A 22,133-nucleotide genomic window follows, 5' to 3' on the forward strand; every position below is an offset into this window, starting at 1 on the left:
CAAAGTGGGTGTCATTAGAGGCCTCTAAAGGGCTGGTCTGCATCCCCCCAGAGACATAAAAGAGGGTTAATTACGAAGAGGAGCTGGCTGGACAAAGGACCAAAGACAAGAAATTGTAAACGGTAGAAAAAAGGACACAGTGAAGACAAGATAAGGTGGGAGTGGGAGCAGATCGCAGTTCCCTAAACAATCAATGCAGTGGGAAGTTTCTGGGCCCCTCTGTAATTGTGGGAGCAGGAGGAAAAAGGAGCTTTTAGAATACCATTAAGATAGGAATCTTCAAACCAAGGCTGGCCCTAAATCCTGCAGAGCCAGACCTGGAAAGAAAAGGAGCACCCCCAGACTTCAAGCAGGGTTCTTTCTGTACATCCCACAGGTTCCCTTATCTCTTTCAATATTTAAGGACAATACTGTGCGTTTTTCATCTTTTGAAATCAGCCAACTTAATAAGAGTAATTGACTGTATTGCCTCTCCTGGCTTGCTCGTATGTGACATTTGTAATAAGACCCCCTCTTAGCAACTACTTCATAGATGTGCCTGGGACAGACCTACCAGAACAGCCATAGCCTGACCCTTCAGACTGTGTTAGGTACCAGGACAAGGGCTCAGCCTGAGATCATTGCTTGTTCCTGTGCTGTAAGCAAACCTAAGACACAAAGAATCCTGCAATCAAAAAAGACTTGGATTTAAAAAAAAAAAAAAAAAAAGACTTGGATTTAAAGTTCAGCTTTGCTACTTGTTATCCGTGAAAATGTGGGTAGTCACTTCACCTCTCAGAGCCTTTGTCTTCTTCTCTGTAAAATGGACACAATAGTAGCTGCCACAAGGGCTCGTGGGATGATACAGGGAAGTGGCTCTAAGACTCTTCTCACTTTTTCACAGCTGTCCTCCCCTGCTGCCTGTGCCCCAGTCACACTCATTGCAGTAAGGGCGCTCTTTTAAGGGTGATAATGGTGTCCCCCTAGCAGTGGTGATGACCAGAACAGGGGCACAACCTGATTTAGCCCCCAAATCAAGATATTGTATAACTAGAACAATCAGGGTAGTTAGAGATGCTCCTCAGACACTGGGTTTATTAAACCAGGACGTTTTAGAGTGCTCTCTCTCACTTACTCAGCTGGTAAATGTGGCAGTTCACATTCGTGCTTGTTGTGTATATAGGTGGACATTTCTCTCTGTGGAATTTCTCAGGGATTGGCCAGATAATTAATTTCATGGCATATGTCATTTGCCAATGCTCCTGAGAAATCTGAAATACAGATAAATGCTTTTACCAGAAGTTATATTAGATTTAATATTTGATTAAGGGGTTGATAGATATCTAACGTTACATGGCAAATCTAGAGATAAATCTTGAGAATTTCTGGGTAACTCTGAGTCTGTCAAATTTCTTTGTAACCCATGGCGTTTTATTTCTTTTCGTACAGGCATTCAAGCACTCAAGACACCTTTACTCTTTCCCCCATCCTTGGCATCTGCCTCAGGCTCTGAGTTTCCCATGGGGCAGATAGCTTGAGGTAGCTGTGCCTCAGGTCATCCTCTCTCTTCTCTGCCCACACCTCTCACTACACCCATAATGTCCTCAAGTCTGCCCGGTTGCCTGATGTAGGGGGTTGAGTGGTGGTCCTCAAAAGTTATGCCTACCTAAAACCTGCAGATACGAGCTTATTTGGAAAAAGGGTCTTTGCAGGTATAAATTAAAAATCTTGAGATAAGATGATCTTGGATTATCTCAGTGGATCCTAAATCCAATGACAAGTGCCCTTACAAGAGACAGAAGAAGAGAAGACATGGCCAGAAAAAACAAGGCATGGGAAGAGGGAGACAGAGTTTGGAACAATGTAGTCACAACGAATGGGGACAACTACCAAGAGTAGAAGAGGCAAGAAAGGATTCTCCCCTAGGGCCTCCAGAGGGATGCTGCCCTGCCAACACCTCGATTTTAGACTTCAGGCTCAGAATATGAGAGCAAAAATTTCCATTGTTTTAAGCCACCAGTTAGCAATAGTTCATTGCGGCAGTCCTAGGACACTAGAACACCAGCCTAGCCTGCTTTCCACCCAGGACTGGTCTCCTAATCCTCTCTCCCATATTACCCCAGAGAGGTGATTTATATGTACTCTGGGGTCCCCATCCTGTCTCCTTTACATTCACTTTTAATTTTCCTATTTACCTCAGAAAATTGTTCTTCTCACAATGTTCCATCTGCTCACCTGGTTCTCACTGTCCACTCTTTCCTTTGTGGCATCCCTATATTCAGCTTTATTTAGTTCCCTTTAGCTTTTAATATTCAGGGTTTCAGACACATGCCTCTCAGCATGTGAGAAGATATCTGTGATTTGAGACTGCAGTTAACAGGTGACTCCCCTATTCCTGTGCTCATGGTAGAGGTCGTCTAGAGCATCGTCTCTCCCTTTTCTCATTTCTCCTCTACAGCATCTTGGCAGGGGGATTTTCTAGCACCTGTTCATCTGCTTACATTTATTTATAGGTGAGGAACTCACCAACCTCAGGGCAGCTTGTATGCTTAGATTCTCTCTGCCTGTTAAGACCTTAAATTGGCCAGATATTGAGCCAAACTTGCTTGTTTGCCTGTAACTGCACCCTCTGTTCTTTTCCCCCCTCTGGAGTTACAGGGGATAGGCAGGCCCGCAATATTTGCAGAGAGCTGTCATCATCCCTAAGCCCTCAATAGCCCCTCTTTCTCCAGGTTGTTTGTGCCAGATGTGCTTCCCAGCTCAATTGGGGTACAGTGCCCTCTCCTCTGCAGTGTCTTCTCTAGCCCAGGCACCTCCATCATGGCTCCTGACAATGAGAAATGTTCTCTGGCCCCTTACACCACAACCCTGGGTGAAGGACTGGCCAGCCACTGCCCTTTTGCCTGTTTACCTCTCTTCCTTTTGGGAAGAGTCTATGTCCTACTCCTTATGATTCTGACAAGGCTGATCAAGAGTCTCAACCTTTTCACCACAGGGATCCTAGCAGAGTACCTCATATCCCTGGATGCCCACTTGCAAGCATTCACTTGTGATCATGAATTTTGGTTATCATGTAAGCCCGAGCCCATCTTTCCCACTCCAGTGGGAGAGGCCCTAGGAAAGACTGCTGCTGGCATAATGGAAAATGAGAAAGGTGGAGAGATTCATTCTCTGGTGATATACTTGAAGCATCTGGATTCAACTGTGTTGGATGCTGACACACCCCTGGATTTTTCAGTTGTGTGAACCCCAAAATTCCATCTTTGCCTGAGTTAGTTTGATTCACATTGCTGCCTTTGCAATTAAGAGTATTGACCAGTATATCCAGTGCAGACAGCGTTCCCCTATGGGTCTCTTAGGGAGGACTGGCTATGTTTGGCTATGGCCATTGCCAAGCCTCCTTGCTTCTTTCTGACTGCGTTCAGCCATGGTCACCCAGCATCCTTCTTTCATGACATCCCAGCAATTATTTCATATTGATCACTGGAAGCCCAGCCTTCAGTCTTTGTCTCCTTTGCCCCATTTCTGGGCTCTGCTCCATTAGATAGATCTCTTACACAGAGGTATGTCCCTGTGTCATCACCAATGTCCTGTCCTCCTCATACTCAGGAGTCCTTTTGGCCTACTTGATAGTTCTGCATTCTTTAGATGGGACCCACACAGCCAAGACTCCAAGAAAGACTATGCACACATGTAAGAAGGATCACCTTCACTCAGTCTAATTTAACCAGAAGAATAATGGCATTGAAAAACAATCTTTAGCAGTCAATGCTATAGTGAATTATGCAGCAAATCATAAGCATCACCCCTAAATATTATGTCTACAGGAAATGGCCTTATGCAGCTAATTGTTAACTGGGAAACTTCATTAATTCAACCAGGTCAACATTTTAAATGGTACTGTCATATAAATGCGGTGTGAAGGTTTACGTGCAGATCACTGTAAGGTATCCCTTTTTTTTTCTTTTTCTTTTTCTTTTTTTTTTTTTTGTGTGTGTGAAGCCGACTAATGCTGCATTATGTTTTATTGTGCAATAAAATTATGTGCTAAAATTATGCTCATAAATGTACGCAAATGTAAACCAAGCTATTAGTTATGTTTTCACAGATAAAAGTCATTAGCATAGCTATCAAACTCTTCTCCCATTTGAATAACAGAATTATGTCTAGAGTCTCTGGCTGGCTTGCTGGGGTTCAGTCCCGGGGAGAACAAGTGTAAATCTTGCTGCCTGTCGGTTCTGTGGGAGCAAGTATCCTGACCTGACTTGTGCCTGCCGAGGCAACCTTATGCCGAGCCTGCTAGGGTCACTGGCGGAGGAGGGACCCTTTCAGCATCTCTCAGCATCTTCCATCCCTGGGAAGTCATTCTTAACACCTCCCCACCTACTTCCTGCTAATTAGACTTATCGAAAAACAATTGCAGATCTTTTGAGATTTCAGGAGGCTGACAGCATCTTTTAGCAACAGTCACAGGGAAACAAAGTTTCATGTATAATTCATGAGGTGCGTGGTCATCCTGGTGGGAAATTATCTCCTGACAGACTCTGCGGTGGTGGTGTCCTGTCAGAATGGCCTACAGTGTATAATTAAAACCTGAACAGAACAAATTAATGCTGATTACTTTATAAACAGTTTGAAAGCTTGAATTCTGTTCCCTGTCTTGCAAGAAGAAAACAGATATTTCAGAAATGTGTAGATCTCCCCCCACCTCACTAATAGTTCTACTAATAAAGGACCCTTGAATAGATATTACGGTTCACATTCTTTGTCCTCCAGTTTGCTGCCATGAAGCACAACTGCACTAAGTCGGAGGCACCAAACCAAAAATTTGGCAGGTGCTAAATTTCTGTGGTGACAGTGTCTGCCCCTCTTCTGTACATGTATATTTGTCTGTCTGTCTGGGCTGACAAAAGCTCTAGCATTACAGAATATGAGCACGGTAAGGGCCCTAGCAGGTCAGCTAGTTATACCCCTTACTTTAGAGATTGGGTTGCCAAGACCATTGAAGGAAGCTTCTGGCCCAGGGTCAGGCAGAGCTATGATGAGATACCAGGGTTGCCAATCCAGAGCTCCTTCCAGAGCCCTGTATTTGGAGCAATGGCAGCTGTAATATTAAACTTACATTTTTGAATACTGATCAAGCGTCAGGCACTGGGCAAATCTCATTGAATTCTCATGTTCCTGTGAGGTACATACTATTATTATCCCCATTTTTCAGATGAGAAACCAAGGCTCAGAGACATTTAGGTGCTTCCCAAGGTGCCTCACTTGGCTGAATGCCTAGATCATTTTACTTCCCCCCATCCTCATAGATGTCAACTTCATCCAAGCCCCCTCCACTTTTGCCTAAACTGTGGCCCCGGCTTTCTAAGTGGTCTCTCTTACTGTCTCTGACTTTCATCTCTTCAGATCAGTTCTCCACATCTCAGCCAGAACTCACTTTCAGAAACCGGAAATAGATCATTTTACCTTTAACATGAAATAATCAGTTCAATAAACCTTTATTGAGCTTCTGCAGTTTGCTGGGCACAGGGTCGGAGTGCACTGTCAGTGACTAAAACAGACATGGTGCTTGCCCCTGTGGAACTAAGTTAAGTCAGGTGGAGGGGACAGATGGCGGGCTCCCTGCTACTCTTGAGTCAAGGCCCAAACTCTTCAACATGCTTGAAAAGGCTCTCCTAACCCTGGGCCCTGCCTCTTTCTCCAGCTTTACCTCCAACAGCCCTTCCTGCCTTAGACCAGTTTAGAAAAGCAAGGAAATAGGTCTCAGCTGGCTTTTTTTTTTTTTTAAGATTTTATTTATTTATTCATGAGAGACACAGAGAGATAGAGAGGCAGAGACACAGGCATAGGGAAAAGCAGGCTCCATGTAGGGAACCTGACGTGGGACTCGATCCTGGGTGTTCAGGACCAGGCCCTAGGCTGAAGGAGGCACTAAACCGCTGAGCCACCCGGGCTGCTCCCAGCTGGCTTTTTTCATTACAAAAACCTGAGTTGAACCTTATGCCCCTCTGGCCCACCTAGCCCACAAGGAACCCATAGCTAGAGTCCTCTTTTCATTAAGGGAAGTAACATAACATGACCTCATATCACATCCCTCCAGGCCTAACCACAGATGGAGATGATGTAACTGGGTGAAACAAACACAGGACTGAGCCAAATAGGAGTTCAAATTCTAGCTGAGCCTCTTAGCAGTTGGCCGATTTGGACATGTTACCATCTGTGAGCCTTAGATTTTTCATAGGTAAAAGGGGGCTTTTGGTTTGATGTAGTCCCTCTTGTTTGCTTTTGCTGCTTTTGGTTTTTGTCAGATGAGCAAAATCATCACCAAGACCTATGTCAGGGGGCTTGCTACTTATATTTTCTTCTAAGAATTTTTTGGTTTCAGGTCTTCTGTTCCGATCTTCAATCCACTTTGAGTTAATATTTGTATGCAACATAAGAAAGTGGGTCCAGTTTCATTCTTTCACATTTGGCTGTCCAGTTTTCCCAGCACTATTCATTGGAGAGACTGTCCTTTCTCCATCCTATATTCTTGCCTCCTTTGTCAGAGATTAATGGGTTTATTTCTGAGCTATCTGTTCTGTTGATTTATATATGTCTGTTTTTATGCTGATACCATACTGTTTCAGTGACTTCTAGCTTTGTAACATAGTTTGAAACCAGGACATTTCTTTTCATTGTTTTATTCTCTTGACCTTCAGTATGCACACTTCAGGGAGTACAGACACCTATACTGCAAGTGGAAGCTTGCCCACCTTCAATCATCTCCATTTTACAGAGGTCAGTGGCAGTGTGGCCTTGTCTCTGATGTCCAAGGAAATCCCTGGCTAACTCCAGACTCAGGGAATTCCACTTTTCACTCCGGCTTTGGCAAGGAGTTGGGGTCTGGCAAAGACAAGGCTTGGTTTGTTGCAGTGTTTTCTGACTGATGATCTCTGAATCTTGTAGAATATAAGAAGTAGCACTCACATGGGCAGAGAAGACCTTGAAGGTGAGAAGTACCATGAAGGATATCTTGGAGTTAGGGTATCTTTGGCTCCATTGGTTCCAGGAACAACACCTGCCCAGCTAGATTGTGGGGAATAAGGGTGGCTCATGGGCCAACTTAATTATATAGTTGTTCTGGATGTGCCTTATACAACACTAGGGAGTGCCATTCATATCTTATTCATTGTATAATAAATGCCATTACCTGGCAGATGGTAGGTAAGACATCTCAATAAAGGAGTGCCTTTCTCAGACTTGTTTGAAACATTCCATAGGCTGGTGATGGTGCTGATCAGATATTGATTCCTCCACCCAGCTCCTAACTATAGAATCCATTCCTTACCTGTCCTCCTGGTCTGAAATGTGGTGGTTCTTCCCCTTCAAAGCAGTGCCTGGCCCTGCTGTCCCAGACCTTATAGGCTGGGTTCAGACACTGCTTAGGTAGAGCCATCCTCTGCCTGAGGAGAGAGTAGACTCAGGGTCCAAACACTCGAATGAAGTTCCCAACTACAAGATTTCAAAAAAACCCTTTTCCCCAGAGACAGTCTGGGGAGTAAATGCTAGATGTCAGTGCCAGTTCATCCCCCAACTTCCCTAAGAGTAAGAATATCTCACTCTGCCTTCTAGAATGTGGGCATTCTAGACCTGATCAGGGAAGCTGGCAACTGACTTTATATCAATGTCTGGGGCAGCAGTGGAAGTTGCAGGTGGTGGTTGCAGCACAGACAGCCTCTCCTCACATTCTGTCTTCTACAGTTTTAATTCATGCTGTCATTTTTACATTTCTTGGCACTGAATCCTTACCAGCACTTTCAGTGAAATCTTCTGATATTTTATTCCTTTTTTTTTTTTTTCCTTTAAGGGCATGAGATCTTCGGCACACCAGCAATATTTAGTGCCAACACTGTGTAGTTTTAGAGGAGTATGTGAGCTCATACGATTGTTGAGGCTGATGGGAGAAAGCTGCAGAAGGGGCCAGAAGGATATCTGTTCTCTGTCTTAGCGAAGAGCAAGCAGAGAAAGGCACACACTTCAGACCAGGAATGGAGATTAAACACCAGGGAGAGTTTACTAAGAGAAAGAAATGCAACCTGCACAGTCTGTCTGCATGGAATGCTTTCAAGCATTCCTGAATGCCACCTCTCTGTGAGACACTGTATTCAGGGACTGTGGATCCAAAGATGAGCAAGACTCAGAGCCCCTGCCCTCGTGGAACTTATAGTGGATGTTGGGAGAAAGAAGTAAACAAGTAATTATATGTTTATAACTCTGAGAGAGCAGAGGTCTTTTTTTTTTTATATATTTTATTTATCCATTCATGAGAGACAGAGAGATAGAGAGGCAGAGACATAGGCAGAGGGAGAATCAGGCTCCATGCCGGGAGCCCGACGTGGCACTTGATCACAGGACTCTGAGATCATGCCCTGAGCCAAAGGCAGAGGCTCAACTGCTGAGCCACCCCGGCATCCCAAAGGTCTTTTTTAAACAAGAAATTTAAAAGCCATAGAGGAGACTGATACACTTGAAGACACTAAAAGTTTAAAGTTCTATACAATAAAAGATACAAATAAAATTAATAATAATCAAAAGATTGGTAGAAGAGTTATGACATATACCACACATGAAGAATTTTCAACTGTAATTTATAGAATGCCTACCAATCAAAAAATAAAAAATGGCAAAGGATACATGTTAGTGATCTATTGATACTTAACAAATTACCTCCCCGAATTAAACATTTATTATCTCATAGCTTTTGAAAGTCAGGAACACAGGCATGGCTTCATTGGGGCTTCTTGCTCCAGATCTCTCCCAGGCTGTAGTGAAGATGTTGGCTGGGGCTGAGTCATCTTCAGCTTGACTGGGGAAGGACCCATTTCCAAACTCATTCACATGATTGTTGATGAGATTCTGTACCTCACTGGCTGTTGGCTGGAAGCCATATGGGCTTCTCCAGAAGACAGCTAAATACATGGCAGCTTTCTTCACCAGACTGAGGAAGAGTCAGAAAAAAAAAAAGAGAGAGGAAGAAAGAGAGCAAACAAGATGGAAGTCACCATCTTCTGGAACCTAACATTGGAAGACAAACTATCATCTTTGCATTTCTGTTCATTAGTAGCAAGTCACTAGGTCTTTAAGGGAAGGAGATTATATAAGAGCATGATCACCAAAGGATGAGGACCATAGGGGGCCATTTAGAAGTCTGCCTGCCACAGGATACAAATGGGCAGTCCATAGAGAAATGACTATAAACTTAAGATGCCCAGCTTCACTAGTAATGAGGAAAATGCATATTCAAGTGATAAAGAGAAGTCATGCTTTATTCATCGCATTAAGGGCAATTAAATACTGATGACATCTTGTTTTAGTAAGGGTTTGGGGAAACAGGTATTACTATGCAGTATTGGTGGAAGAGAAGATAGTTACTGGACATAGCTCCTTAACCAACAAGAGAACTTCTAAGACTCTAGTGCAGAAAAATACAGGTGCCCAAAGCTTTATGTTCAAGAATGCTCATGGAGGGATCCCTGGGTGGCGCAGCGGTTTAGCGCCTGCCTTTGGCCCAGGGCGCAATCCTAGAGACCCGGGATCGAATCCCACGTCGGGCTCCTGGTGCATGGAGCCTGCTTCTCCCTCTGCCTATGTCTCTGCCTCTCTCTCTCTCTCTCTCTCTGTGACTATCATAAATAAATAAAAAATTTAAAAAAAAAGAATGCTCATGGAAATAGTGTTTGTAATAGTGAAAAATGAAACCACAGGTATGCCCACCTGTGAAGATGATTAAGTAAATTATTAGACAACTAATGTATGGGATTCAAGGTAGAGATAACAAAAATGAGGTAGATGGAAAGATCCTCATAACATATTTTTAAGTAAACAAAAAAAATTGCAGAATAGCTAGTGTCATGCTAAATACAAACAAAAGCACCTAAAAACCATCATTTTTCCATATGCACATGTATGTGTAAAGATACCTATTGAGAGTATGGAAAGATACAGACCAAGGTGATGCTAACGGTTACCTTGGGGATGGGGGAAGAGTTAGGAGGGGGGACAGATGGCTACGGGGGGTTTCCTTTATCTATGTAGTCTTAGCTTTTACAAGAAGAATGTGTACATATATTATTTAATTAAAAAGTAACTGAAGAGAATGGATATTTTTGAAACACAATTATCATCAATAGAAGTAACATAATCAGAGTTCTCTTGAGATTGGAAGTCCTTCCTCCAAGGAAAAGAGAGCATGTTGTAGCCATGATTCTCGATCTGAGCCCTGAATGTCATTAAGGGATATAAACCAGATTGGGGGACAGCCTGGGTGGCTCAGCAGTTTAGCGCCGCCTTCAGCCCAGGGCGTGATCCTGGAGGCCCGAGATGGAGTCCCATGTCAGGCTCCCTGTATGGAGTCTGCTTCTCACTCTGCCTGTGTCTCTGCCTCTCTCTCTCTCTCTCTCTCTCTCTCTCTCTCTCTCTCTTTCGAATAAATAAAATCTTTAAAAATTAAAAAATAAACAAACAAACAAAAACCCAGATTGGGTTACAGAGACTTGCAGCCAGACCAGCCTCATATTAAATAGAAGAAAGTCCAATAGGCAGACAAAATTGAAGGGAAATCTTCTTCCCCACCTCTCTGACATTATCTCCTCCAGGAGAAATATAAAACAGTTCAGAAATGCCATAGATCCTCAAGGTCTATGGGCACTGTAGCTTGGGATCAGTTAGTGCCTCAGTAAATAATGGTGAGATCAGATGTGTATTTAAATCACTTTCCAGTCTATAACATCCACAAGGCTGTCATTTCTGGTGAACTGAGGTTAAAATATTGGACTATTTCATACTGGTCAGTAAACAGCCACTGTTACATGGACCAGACCCCTTCCCATCCACCCTTCCCTCCTGACACTCCCCCGGACTTATACCCCCCCACAAATCAGCAAGAAAAGAGGAAATGTCTGGCATACCAGGAGCACCAGGACCTTGCTTGACAGGCCAACATCAGTTCTGGTTGGTCAGGGCCAGGCTATTGCAGTTGGTAAATATCTATGTTTATATATATATATATATATATATATATATATATATATATATATATATAAAGTTTTAAGTAATTCAGGATGTTCAGTGCACAGCATGAGGTGAGAAGGATGCCAGCCTGTGTAGAACATTAAAAGCAGGTACAGGGTTAGTGTAAATGAGAACACCTATTTTCCTCTCCCTTAGGTCATGGTGGTGATGGGAGGAATAGAATTAGAGATTAGAAAAGTTCTTATAATAATGGGGCCTATGAAATTTTGAAAAAGTTTCCTCTCCGGCTTAACATGCTTCGACATATCAGATCATAGATTCCAATGCTATTAACACATCCTAAGATTTCTTTGCATGGGCCAATATAGATAGAATAGCAGTGTAGCATAGGAATGCTGCAGTGGAAGCCCGTGTGGGCATTGAGTGCCGGGGAGCCCAGACAACAGAATGGATCAGGGAAGGCTTCCTGGAGGAGGTGATGCCTGTACCTACTTGGCCTTTGGAAGACAAATAAGAATTAACCAGCTGAAGAGAAGGAAGAGTATTTCAGGCAATGAGAAAAGTGACCAGTATGGGGGAATAAAAAAAAGAAGCCTTAAAAGAAGTTTGACAAGACTGGAGAAAAGAGTATGGATTGTGGGCTGGGAGGAGGTGGGGTACAGAGGCCAGGACAGACATAACTAATTCAGAGACAGATGCACCTTTCTGGGCCTAAGGAAAAGTGCCACATTTCCCATATTTTCTATGCTGCTGAAAGTATCTATTCGTCTTAATTCTTGATTCTCCTTCTCCAAAATCAAACTGTATGCCTTGCCGCCTCCTACCTCAGGAAACAGATTGACTTGGGCACAAAAGCACGAACAGAATGGGAATTTTAAGCAGCAGCTGCATTTGAGCTTCCCTGGCAAAGATGTAGCCCATGGCTTGAAGATACCTAACTTGGGATCCCAGGCTCTTGCTTCTGAACGTCAAGGGGCAGACTGGAGTTAGCTGAGACAGAGGAATAATCATGGAATATAAACTCCAGGTCCAAAAGGTCTGGTCTCAGGGGAGTGAGATGGACACCCTGCTCCCACCCCAGAATCAGTGTCTTGGAGGCAACCGATCACCTTCAGCTCCTTCACCCTCTCCTACTGATGAAGGTGCTGGGATGGGCAGGACTCAGCAGGCTCTCGGGAGGCCTGGGGATGTGATTCATGTCTTCTAAGCAGAGTTACATGGTGAAAATTATTATTTTTTTTACTTATAAATTTATTTTTTATCGGAGTTCAATTTGCCAACATAGAGAATAACACCCAGTGCTCATCCCGTCAAGTGCCCACCTCGGTGCCCGTCACCCAGTCACCCCCACCCCCCGCCCACCTCCCCTTCCTCCACCCCTAGTTCATTTCACATGGTGAAAATTTTGATCTCATGTCTGTTAGCAACTTGAATGGTTATTGGCATGGATACTGTGGATAAGGTGTTTACATTCTTTGAGCCTCAGATTCCTCATCTGCAGTAGGAGGAAAACAATCACCCCACAAAGCCCCTTTGTGGGTGCCCTGGGACCAAGTGTAGTAGAAGCAACCTTCTGTAATACTTATCCACAATCTTTCTTGTGGCTCCTGGGGATAGAGTCATTTTCACAGGAAACCTGTGCTGTTGGTCTTAGAAAAACTTTTGATGGACTTTTGGATCATATGAAGGAGACACCCAGCTCTTGCTCCCAAATGGTGAGGTTGAGATGAGTAGATAAACTGCTCTGTGCTGGGAATGCTTCTCTGTGCATCCATCATTTGCTGGCCTGGCACCAACATGGGAGTTGGCTGGTATAGGGGAAATGGCTTGTTTTATTTGTTTGTTTGTTTCTCCTCCTTGCAGGTCCAGGGAGAAGTTGAGGTGCCCAGGTGGAGCAGCGCCTAGAGGATGACTTGAATACTGATAGTGGTACCATTGAGGATATTGGAGGTAAGGAATTTCTCTCCCTTCTTTATCGAGTCTGAAAAAGTTTTGAGAGGTATATTTGAAACACGTGGCCAAAGGTGCTCCACGGTAGGGGGATTCATGCAATATGGTGGCAGGTGGGGAAGGGGTGCTAAGGAAAGGGGCCTGCAGGGGCTTCCCATGGAAGGCATGCCTGACAGTCTTCAGGAGCTGTGATGCCCAGTATTTAATTGAAAGTTTTTTTCTTTTTTCCTTTTTTTTTTTTTTTTGTTTTCATGTTTTCTATTCTGATTATTCTCAAATCCTTACCAACATTCTGCTAAATGTTTAGTTTTTCCTGGTCTTACTAAGTGTAGGAAAGTTAAGACAAAGCCTTAGTCCCTACATGGGGTAAAGAGTCCTACTGATAATGCAGCTATAGCAGGATGAGGCTGATGTGAAGGAATGGCAGGCAACCCCAGGGACCAGACAGTGGCCAGAAGGCCCATCAGGAACGTGGGAACCTGCGGAAAGGACAGGCTTCCTCCAGTCGCCCAGGGATGGTCCTTGAACTCTGGAGGGAGTTGTTTGTGTTTAGCAGAGCTAATCTGTCACCTCCTCCTCTTTCTGGATTCTGAGAAATAGGCACAGGGTCAAGGTGCAGTGTCAGCAGCCCAGCTGACAGGCATCCAACACCAGAATCCTAATCCACATTTTAGCCTAGATGTCAGCTGCCTGAGGGGAGAATTGTGTTCACCACAGAGACCTTCACGGAGCGGCTTGCATGGAGAATCATAGCGCCCTCACCTGGCGTAAGAGGGATTCAACAGCCCTAACCCCTGAGGCCACCAATGGAAGTCACATTCCCACCAAAAGCACCAGTCCCTAGGCAGGGAGTTTAGGATGTTCTTCCTAACATCTTGAGGGAGAGGAAGAATGGTTCCCCCTATAGGTGTTAAGATTAAAGACCATCCTTGCAGGAGGGAGGACCCAGAGACCTATACTTAAAATGAAGACTAAATTCTGATAGGCAGATGTGGGACTGATAAAAGTACACGCAGGGGAATCATCCTGCCTCTGCCACTTACCAGCTGTGTGACCTTGGATATGTCACTTAACATCTCTGGGACTCAGTGTTCTCATCTGTAAAATGAGGAATGACAACATCAATTGTGTTGGATTGCATCTGCATCATTGTAAGGATTAAATAAGTTAATACATGTAAGACCACCAGATCACAGTTAACTCAGTTGCTTTAACTCTTCATGATGCTTACATGTTCAACACAGCCCCTGGCACACAGCTGACAGTTGGTAAACGGTGGCTCAATCTTTCATTTTATCTTGGGGGTAAAAATCGTCACTAGCTACCCTGACAGTGAGTGGGAGTGGTCAGGGGGAGAACAGTGGTTCTGGGAACAGTCTACTTTTCAGAGAAAATATAATAGATTGTTGCAATAATAGTGTTTGGGGAGAAATTCCTGTCCCAAGTGGAGCCAGTGATTTACTCTCTGGTTATGAGTATATAACGTTACTAATGTAGTGTGTGTGACCCTAGCGCTTCTAAACTTTCAGTGTCTGTGGGTTTTAGCAATCCCTGGCCTCTCCTAAATGTCGGGAGGGGGAGGGCTGTCTCCCTTGCCTACTCTCCCCCACAGCCCCTCCCTGCAACGCTCTAATGAAATGGCAGCCCTTGGGTGGAAATTCTGAGCTTTCAGGGCCCTCACCCACGGGAGGCTGGCGCAGCTTGCCCGCTTCTTTACTGAATGCAGGATGAGGCAAGAGGCCAAGGCCATTTCCTCTCTTTTACTGCATCATAAAAAAAGCATCTTATTCTGTGTGTGACACCTCTCAAGTGTTCATACCCAGGCCATGATTAGCAGATAATCTCATAAAGGCCTGTGGTCCAGCTGCCAAGACCCACCTGGGGAGAATGTGAAGGCCTACAACAGAGACCCCTTCCTACCGCCTCGAAGACTTGTTCCTTGAAGTCACTCTTTTCCCATCTGGGGAGAATCTAGGCTGTCCTGCTCCTTGCTGGCTTGGCTCCCCAGCTGCCATTTTACTTTCTCAAAGAGAATCTTGCTCCCAACCACCCAGACCCTTCTAAAGAGAGCAGCTCATTCTCTGACTAAATTACAGAAGTATTGAGCTGGAGACTTAGGGAGTTGTCCAGTAGTAAAACCCTTTCGTTGCAGTGATGGGTCAGAGGAGACTCAGAGACATCAAATGACTACCCCAGTGTCACACCACAGAGGAATGGTAGAAGTGGGTGTGGAAACCAGATCTCCTGACACTCATTTGAAGGAGCCACTGTCTACATTCCTGCTGACCATAAGTCAGGCATGCCCTGGCTGAGTGTTTACTGTGTCAGAGCCACCGGACTCAGAAGTACCTTTTGAGATGGGGCCTGAGCTCCCAGGCTGGCCCCATCCATCTCAGAAATCATCAGAGCTACCTTTTGCCTGTTTAGCTCAGCAGGGACACTCAGGAGGGGATAAGGGGATTCATGGACTGGCTGGCAGCAGAACCCCCAGAGGTTCATTACATACAGGTAACCAGCACAGGCCACTTCTCTTCTAGCCTGGAAGGAGCATGCTGCAGAGGGAATAGCGTGGGTCTGGGACAGACCTAAGTTCCAGTCCTGACACTGCCTCTTTTTGGCTGTGTGACATTTGGCTATACAATTCTCTCTGAACTATGTGTCAAAAACAAGAGTAAAAGGTACTGGCATTATAGGCTGTTTTGAGGGTTAAAATGGCTTCTTCACAAATATACCAGCATGGAGCCTGACACAGGGCATGCGTTCCATGTACAAATATTGCCACTATTATTATCATCCCTCGGGCTATACAAATCACACCCTATCTGAACTTGAAATTTTTCAATATTTTCTCTGAAATAGTGAGGTTTTTTCCTATCCTACAGACTTAACCAAAAGTTTATGGAAGAGCACATAGTGGGCTCTGCAGTCAGCTTTAATGTCCTTCCTTCCATCTGGCAAGTCCATGAGGGAGTTCCAGTAGACAGAAAGAAGGGCAAGTTGACCAAAAGTTAGGGCTCAAGTTGTTATTTCTACCATGGGTGCTAAACATCTATACTTGTGTCTGTTTCTGATATGTTTCTGTGTCTGTCTCTATATTTCTATGTCTATCTCCATGACATATATGCTTCTAGTTTTTCTCTTTTTTTTTTTTTAAGATTGATTGATTGATTGATTGATTTATGAGAGGATGCACGCATGTGCAGGGGGGAGGGACAAAGGGAGAGAGAAACTCAAGCAGACTGTCCTGATCATGGAGCCCGATGCAGGGCTAGATCCCATGACCCTGAGACCATGACCCCAAGACCACAACACTAGCCGAAACTGAGAGTCAGACACTCAACCAAGTGAGCCACCCAGGCACCCCTCTTATTCTTGAAACAAAGGCAAACTGTTCAATTATATTTAAAAAGAAATGTCTATGCTCCTTATAAATAATTAATGTATTAAAGTTTAGACATGAAAGTAGTAAAATAACCCAAATAATACTACTTAGAGATAACCTATATTGAGAATAAACATCATCACTTCCGGTTTTGTATTTGCATACTGAAATAGAAAAATAAATATCTAAAAAAATTTAAATAAAAATGAAATCATAACTCTAAATACTATTATAAAATGTAAAGTATTACCTTAACTTTCTGGAATTTAACAAGAAAATATACGAAAGTAAAACTACAGATTATTGAATACAGACTTCTTTATTGCATTTTTTTAAAATACAAGTATTTAATAAAAAATCCTTTTAAGGTTGATGGAAGTGATTATAGAAAGCATCAAGAGATGGCAGTCATCATGTCTTTTGAAACTCTGCATTTCTATGTTAGTAGCAATTGTGTTTGGGCTATGGAAGGTAAGACATTAACACCCTTACACGTCTTCAACTCCCCTCTCCTCAAAATCCGGATTTTGTTATATGATTATTTGTACATTGTTCAAATGCTCTATAACTAGAATAGTTCCCATATTTCATACAACTGTTCAATCTCAGCTTTCCTGACTGACTTACTTTCTATGGTAAGTGGGGTGAGAGCAGGTAATAAACCCCCAAAAAGGAAAATATATGATGAATTAGAAAATGATACATGCTGTAGAATAAAAGCCAAATATAAAGCAGAGGAAAGGAGGTCCAGAATGCTGGAGTGGGGCAGAGCACATGTTGCCCTAGTAAATAAGGCAGTTAGAGTGGGCTTCACTAAAGATACTGTTCATTACCAGGATAGATACTAAGTAGACCTACTGCCCACCACTAGTGCCCTTTCATGGTGTTCTGTTTCTAAGTTATTTCTTTCTATATGTCTTAATTGCCTGAATGTCATTGTCACATAGTTTTGTTTAAGAGGGGCCCATAGTGCTCGCTTCGGCAGCACATATAATAATAAGAGGGGCCCATAGATGCTATTTGACTGTTTCCTCTGCTTTGAGAAGATCTGTTGCTTTTTATATTTAACAGCATTCTTGTGTGGCTATAACACCTGGGGTGCATTTTCACTCTCTTATTGTGAATACTGCCTTTTGGCCTTAAATGTACCTGTGGAGAAAGCTGAGGCCAGCTTGATTTTAACCCCTCCTAATGATTTGCTTTTCCTGATTCAATGTTTGAAGAGTATTTTTTTTTTTTAACTCATAGATCTATCATGAGCTGTCTGTATTAAATTTTCCTGGAACATGGTATATGTTTCAATTTGCATAGTTAATTTTTTTATTTAAATAGTTTAAACATTTTTACCTTTGGGTTTGGAAACTTATTTTTTTATTTATTAGGCTTTTAAAAAAATTCTATTAGTTACCCTGTATTTGTTTCTAATATAGTTTGTTTTAATCTGCATTTACTGTGATTTTTCTCAAACTCTCATCCATCTAACTTATTTTTAGTGGAATATACCTGTTCCCTGCTCTAATTTTTATATTAGTTCTATAATGATGGTATGTGTCCTCAATTTGTTTCCTTAGATCCTACATTTCCTTTGTTTGTTTTCAACCTTATTATCTTGTCTTTCAGTGCTTGTGTTTTGAATTTATATTCTTATTAAGATGTTCTATAGCCAGATAGTATGATGAAGATTTCCTTTTGTTCCTTTGCTACGTTTTCTCCTAGGTTGGTTTTCTGGCCCTTTTCGCTCCCTCCTTCCCCCACCCTCCTTTCCTCCCTCCCTCTTTTCCTTTCTTCTTCCTTCCATCCCCCCATCTTCCTTCCTCCCTCCCTTCTTTCTTTGCCCCCCCTTCCCACCTCACTTTCTTCTTTCACAATATATTTGCATAATTCTTTCATAAATAAGAGAAAAATTCTTGTGATGCTCTTTCAACTCGCCAACATAACATTTGTAGAAGCTTATTATAAAGTGTCTGATTCCACTTCCTTGCCTTAGAAAGTACCACCTGGGGAATACATTTGAATCTGTTTGTTTCCTAAGACTCTGGAAGAGACTTAGGGTCTCCATTTCTAACTGTTTTGCCTGTACCTGGTATGGTGAACTGAGGCAATGGATTAGAACAGAGGCCTTCATGGAGCATCCTGTCTGGCTCATCGATGAGCTGGGACACAGACCAGTGGGGCTAATGCTAGGGCTAGAAGCTGTAGGAACCAAAAGAAACTGACTCAAGGGAGCCAGATTCCAACTTCCAGTATCCAAATTGAAAATTTGGAATCAGTATCTATGGTGGCTGAGAGAGCTTATATTCTGGAAAGAAACTGGTAGTTAGTCCAGGCTCTGTAACTTAGTGGTTTTATAATCTTGCTCCTCTGCCTTCCCATCTGTACAAAGGTAATAACGATGGTATCTTTCTCATAGAATTGTGAGGATTAGATGAGGTAATGAAGCAGCCCTTAGCACAGGCAGCTTTCATAAATGCTAGCATTTTCTATTATAATTAATGAGACACAAATTCCAATAAGCATTGATCTCACAGAATATCTGATCAGAAGGCAGCACTGAGCAGCAGAAATATGTATCAAAAGTGACACATGGGCACCTGGATGGCTCAGTCAGTTAAACGTCCAACTCTTGATTTCAGCTCAGGTCATGATTTCAGTGTCCTGGGATTGAGCCCCGAGTGGGGCCCCATGCTGGCTGTGGAGTCTGCTTAAGATTCTCTCTCTCCCTCTCCCTCTGCCCCTACCCCCACCTGCATACACTCTCTCAATCTCCTGGAAGGAAGGAAGGAAAAAAAGAAGGGAGGGAGGGAGGGAGGGAGGAAGATAGATGACACAAAGTTCATTTGGTGCCAGGAACAGTATTTAAGGCTTTGGTTAATCACTCACAGTAGGACCCCAGGCTGAGGCTGGGAGGCTGTGGGGCTCAAACTCCTTCCTTCATGGTGCTGAGGAGAAAAGGGGAACCTATGAGAGCCAGACAGGGTGGCTGGCCACAGTCCAGTGGTTTTTAAAATACGTTCTCCAGAACTGTGGCATCAGCATCACCTGGGAATTTGTTACAAATGCAAGTTCTCAGCCTCCACTCCACACCTACTGAATCAGAAACCAATTAATTGAGACCGGGACATTTGTGCTTAAACTAGCCCTTCTGGTGATTCAGAGGTACTCTTAGGTTTGAAAACCATTCTGACTTCTGCTATCAGCTAGTATTTGGGAACTGAATGGACAGGTTGGAAAGGCAGTGACTCTAGAGTGCCATGGCCAACATCTCAGAAACTTAAAGTAGGCTTGAAGTGATTTTGTGGGCAGAATTAGGCTGAGTTGCACTTGTTAATAGTCAATGAGCATTTTAATAGGTATATAATTAACTTGTAAATTTATTCTTCTAAATGTATATCTTCTCTGTATCCTGTATATAGATGTGGATACTGCTATGCTTAACCTATTTTTTTGTGGGCTATAATTTCGATTATAAAATGATAAAATACAGAGAAACACTTGACTCTCATAGTTATGGTAAAAATCTGCAGTTTACCCTTAAACCAGAGTATCATCTGCCATCTGGTGGCAGCATACCCCGCTGACAGGCTCCACCAGTCATAACTCTAAATCAAAGATCTCAGAGCTAGGAATGAGGGGAAGGGGTGGGGAACATCTTGAGTCTGAAGAAATTAGGGGAAGATTCCTGCTCATATCAGGTTATTATGGTTCCTTCTCAAAGAAGTGAGGTGGAAATTGGGGAAGAATATGGGCATTAGCATCAGACAGAACTAGGGTAGAGCCACTTTTGGAAAGATCCTTAACATCTTGGAGCCTCAGTTTCTTTATTTTCAAACAGGGATGAGAGTAAAATAATACTTCAGTTTCCAGATTAGTGTGGGGGTCAAATGAGGGAATTTGCAAACAGCTGGACCTGTTTGGAAAGCTGACGAGAGCTTCCCAGATGTGAGTTGTTTATTATTTACATTTGAAACTTGGTCTTTATTTGTGGAATGTAATGTTCTCTGTTAGAGGAATTCTAGATATTAGCAAGCAGGTGGAGAAGGTATTTGATGTTTGGGTTTGTCTTGAAAAAAATTTTTAAAGAACTTAGGAGTGAGAGAATTTGCCCTGAGATTACTCTGCCTGTGATTGAAGAAGGAAAGAGGAATGACCAACTCTATGCACCAACAAGGTGGGGAGCAATAAGACCTAGAGTTCCTGCCCATAAGATATTATGGTGCCTTTTGTCCTTGTGTTGTTTGGACTTAGGAGAAGAAAGGAGAAGGCTGGATGGAAGTTTGCAGAGACAATGGTGGGAATGAGGAAAAGGGGCAGGAAGAAATAAAGAAATAAGACAAAACAGAGGGCAGGAAGGGAGTCAGCAACCAAGAGAATAAGAGAGAGAAGAAAGAGTCCTTGGAGGAAACTAAGTTAAAAGAAGCCTCAAATAGAGGGAAGAAGGAAGGACAATGCCCTGGGTGCTGTTGCCCGAGTGGGTTCCAGGCCTTTCCAACTGGCAGCACATTTTGTGAGTCCACTTTTGCCACTGAAACACTTTTTTCTTCAGGGACCTTGTGTTTTTGTACATGTGAAGTGTTTGGATCCAATGTGCTTGGTGAAAGAGAAGAGTCATACATCGCTGGAAAAAGAGACCAGATGTCTTTGAAATCATCTAAATTGTCTCTATTTAAAAAAAAAAAAAAAAAAAAAAAAAAAGTTACTCTTTCCATTGCTGCCAGATCTGAAAGTCCAATTTGCCAGGATAATATATCCGGTGTGGATAAAGATTTCCAAACTTGAAGTGTTTGTTGCTTAGCAACCTGGAGGCGTGAAGGGCCCACTTGGGCTCCACCATTGAACCCTTTGGGAGACCAGGCTTCACTCAGCAGTGGGGCCAAGCTGAGTAGGAACAGGGCTCACTCAGGCCTTGAGCCCACAGTCCCTCCCCTTGCAGGTTTCTTCTCAGGTACTTGAGGCCAATAAAATGTAAATAGAGAAGGAAAAAGAAGCAGAAAGAGACAGAGAGAAAGGGAACCACCTACAGAAAAAAGTCCCAGGGACTGACAGTTAAAAAGAAAACACCAATTGTGCATATGACTTGATCCTGGGCTTTGAGCACACATTCTTCAATGATGTGAAACAAGAATATTTTTGTACTTTCAAAGGGCTGTTTTTTAATATTAACTTTAAAGAAAAACTACATATGTTATTATTATTATTATTGCCATATTCCCTGTCTGGAGTTCCAGTGGAGACTTGGTGACATACTCATCTGTGCTCCACCGGGGGCCAGGAACATGAGGGGTGGTCCTTGCAGTAGTTCCCCCAATATCCATTGCCCTTTCTCTTGTTAATCCCTCTGAATTTTGATCCAGTTTCCATCCTCCTGCCTCTCTGCATAGTCCTAGCAAAGAAGTGACTCTATACCTAGAACCTGTGGTCTAGATGACCCTGAACAATCCCATCTTCCAGCCATAGTACAGCTTCAGGGACAGGGCTCTGACTGCATTCTGGCTACTGAACTACAACAAGAGAAGTGTGCTGGGGGTTCCTTGAAAAGCTCTTCCTTGGGCATCTGGAGACATTCCTGGAGGTGGCCCTTTTTTTTTTTTTCTCTCTGGATACTTGTAGCAATTTTGGGGACCATGAGAGGGAGAGAGCCTTAAGATGAAGCTGATTCTGGGAAGGGTAGGGTGAAGGGAGAGGAAATAATGAACAAACGAACAAATTCTTGATGGTATAGTCAGGCTACTAAATCAAACTGTTCCTGAAGCCCAGGTTCTTCAGTCTCCAGTTACATAAGCCAATAATTGTCCTTTATTGTTTAAGC

General features: G+C 43.2%; 1 long non-coding RNA gene across 10 annotated transcripts in view; it reads left to right on the top strand.

The window, feature by feature from the left end:
- LOC140614740 (uncharacterized) overlaps positions 1-22,133 on the top strand; it is a 141,872-nt gene that overhangs the window by 47,848 nt on the left and 71,891 nt on the right. For all 10 annotated transcript variants that reach the window (XR_012015525.1, XR_012015522.1, XR_012015524.1 and 7 more), the window contains exon 2: positions 12,859-12,945. This is a non-coding gene — a long non-coding RNA (uncharacterized lncRNA). The remainder of the gene's footprint in view (positions 1-12,858; positions 12,946-22,133) is intronic.

Source organism: Canis lupus, chromosome 23 (genome assembly GCF_048164855.1).
Source record: "Canis lupus baileyi chromosome 23, mCanLup2.hap1, whole genome shotgun sequence".
NCBI classification, from domain to species: Eukaryota; Metazoa; Chordata; class Mammalia; order Carnivora; family Canidae; genus Canis; species Canis lupus.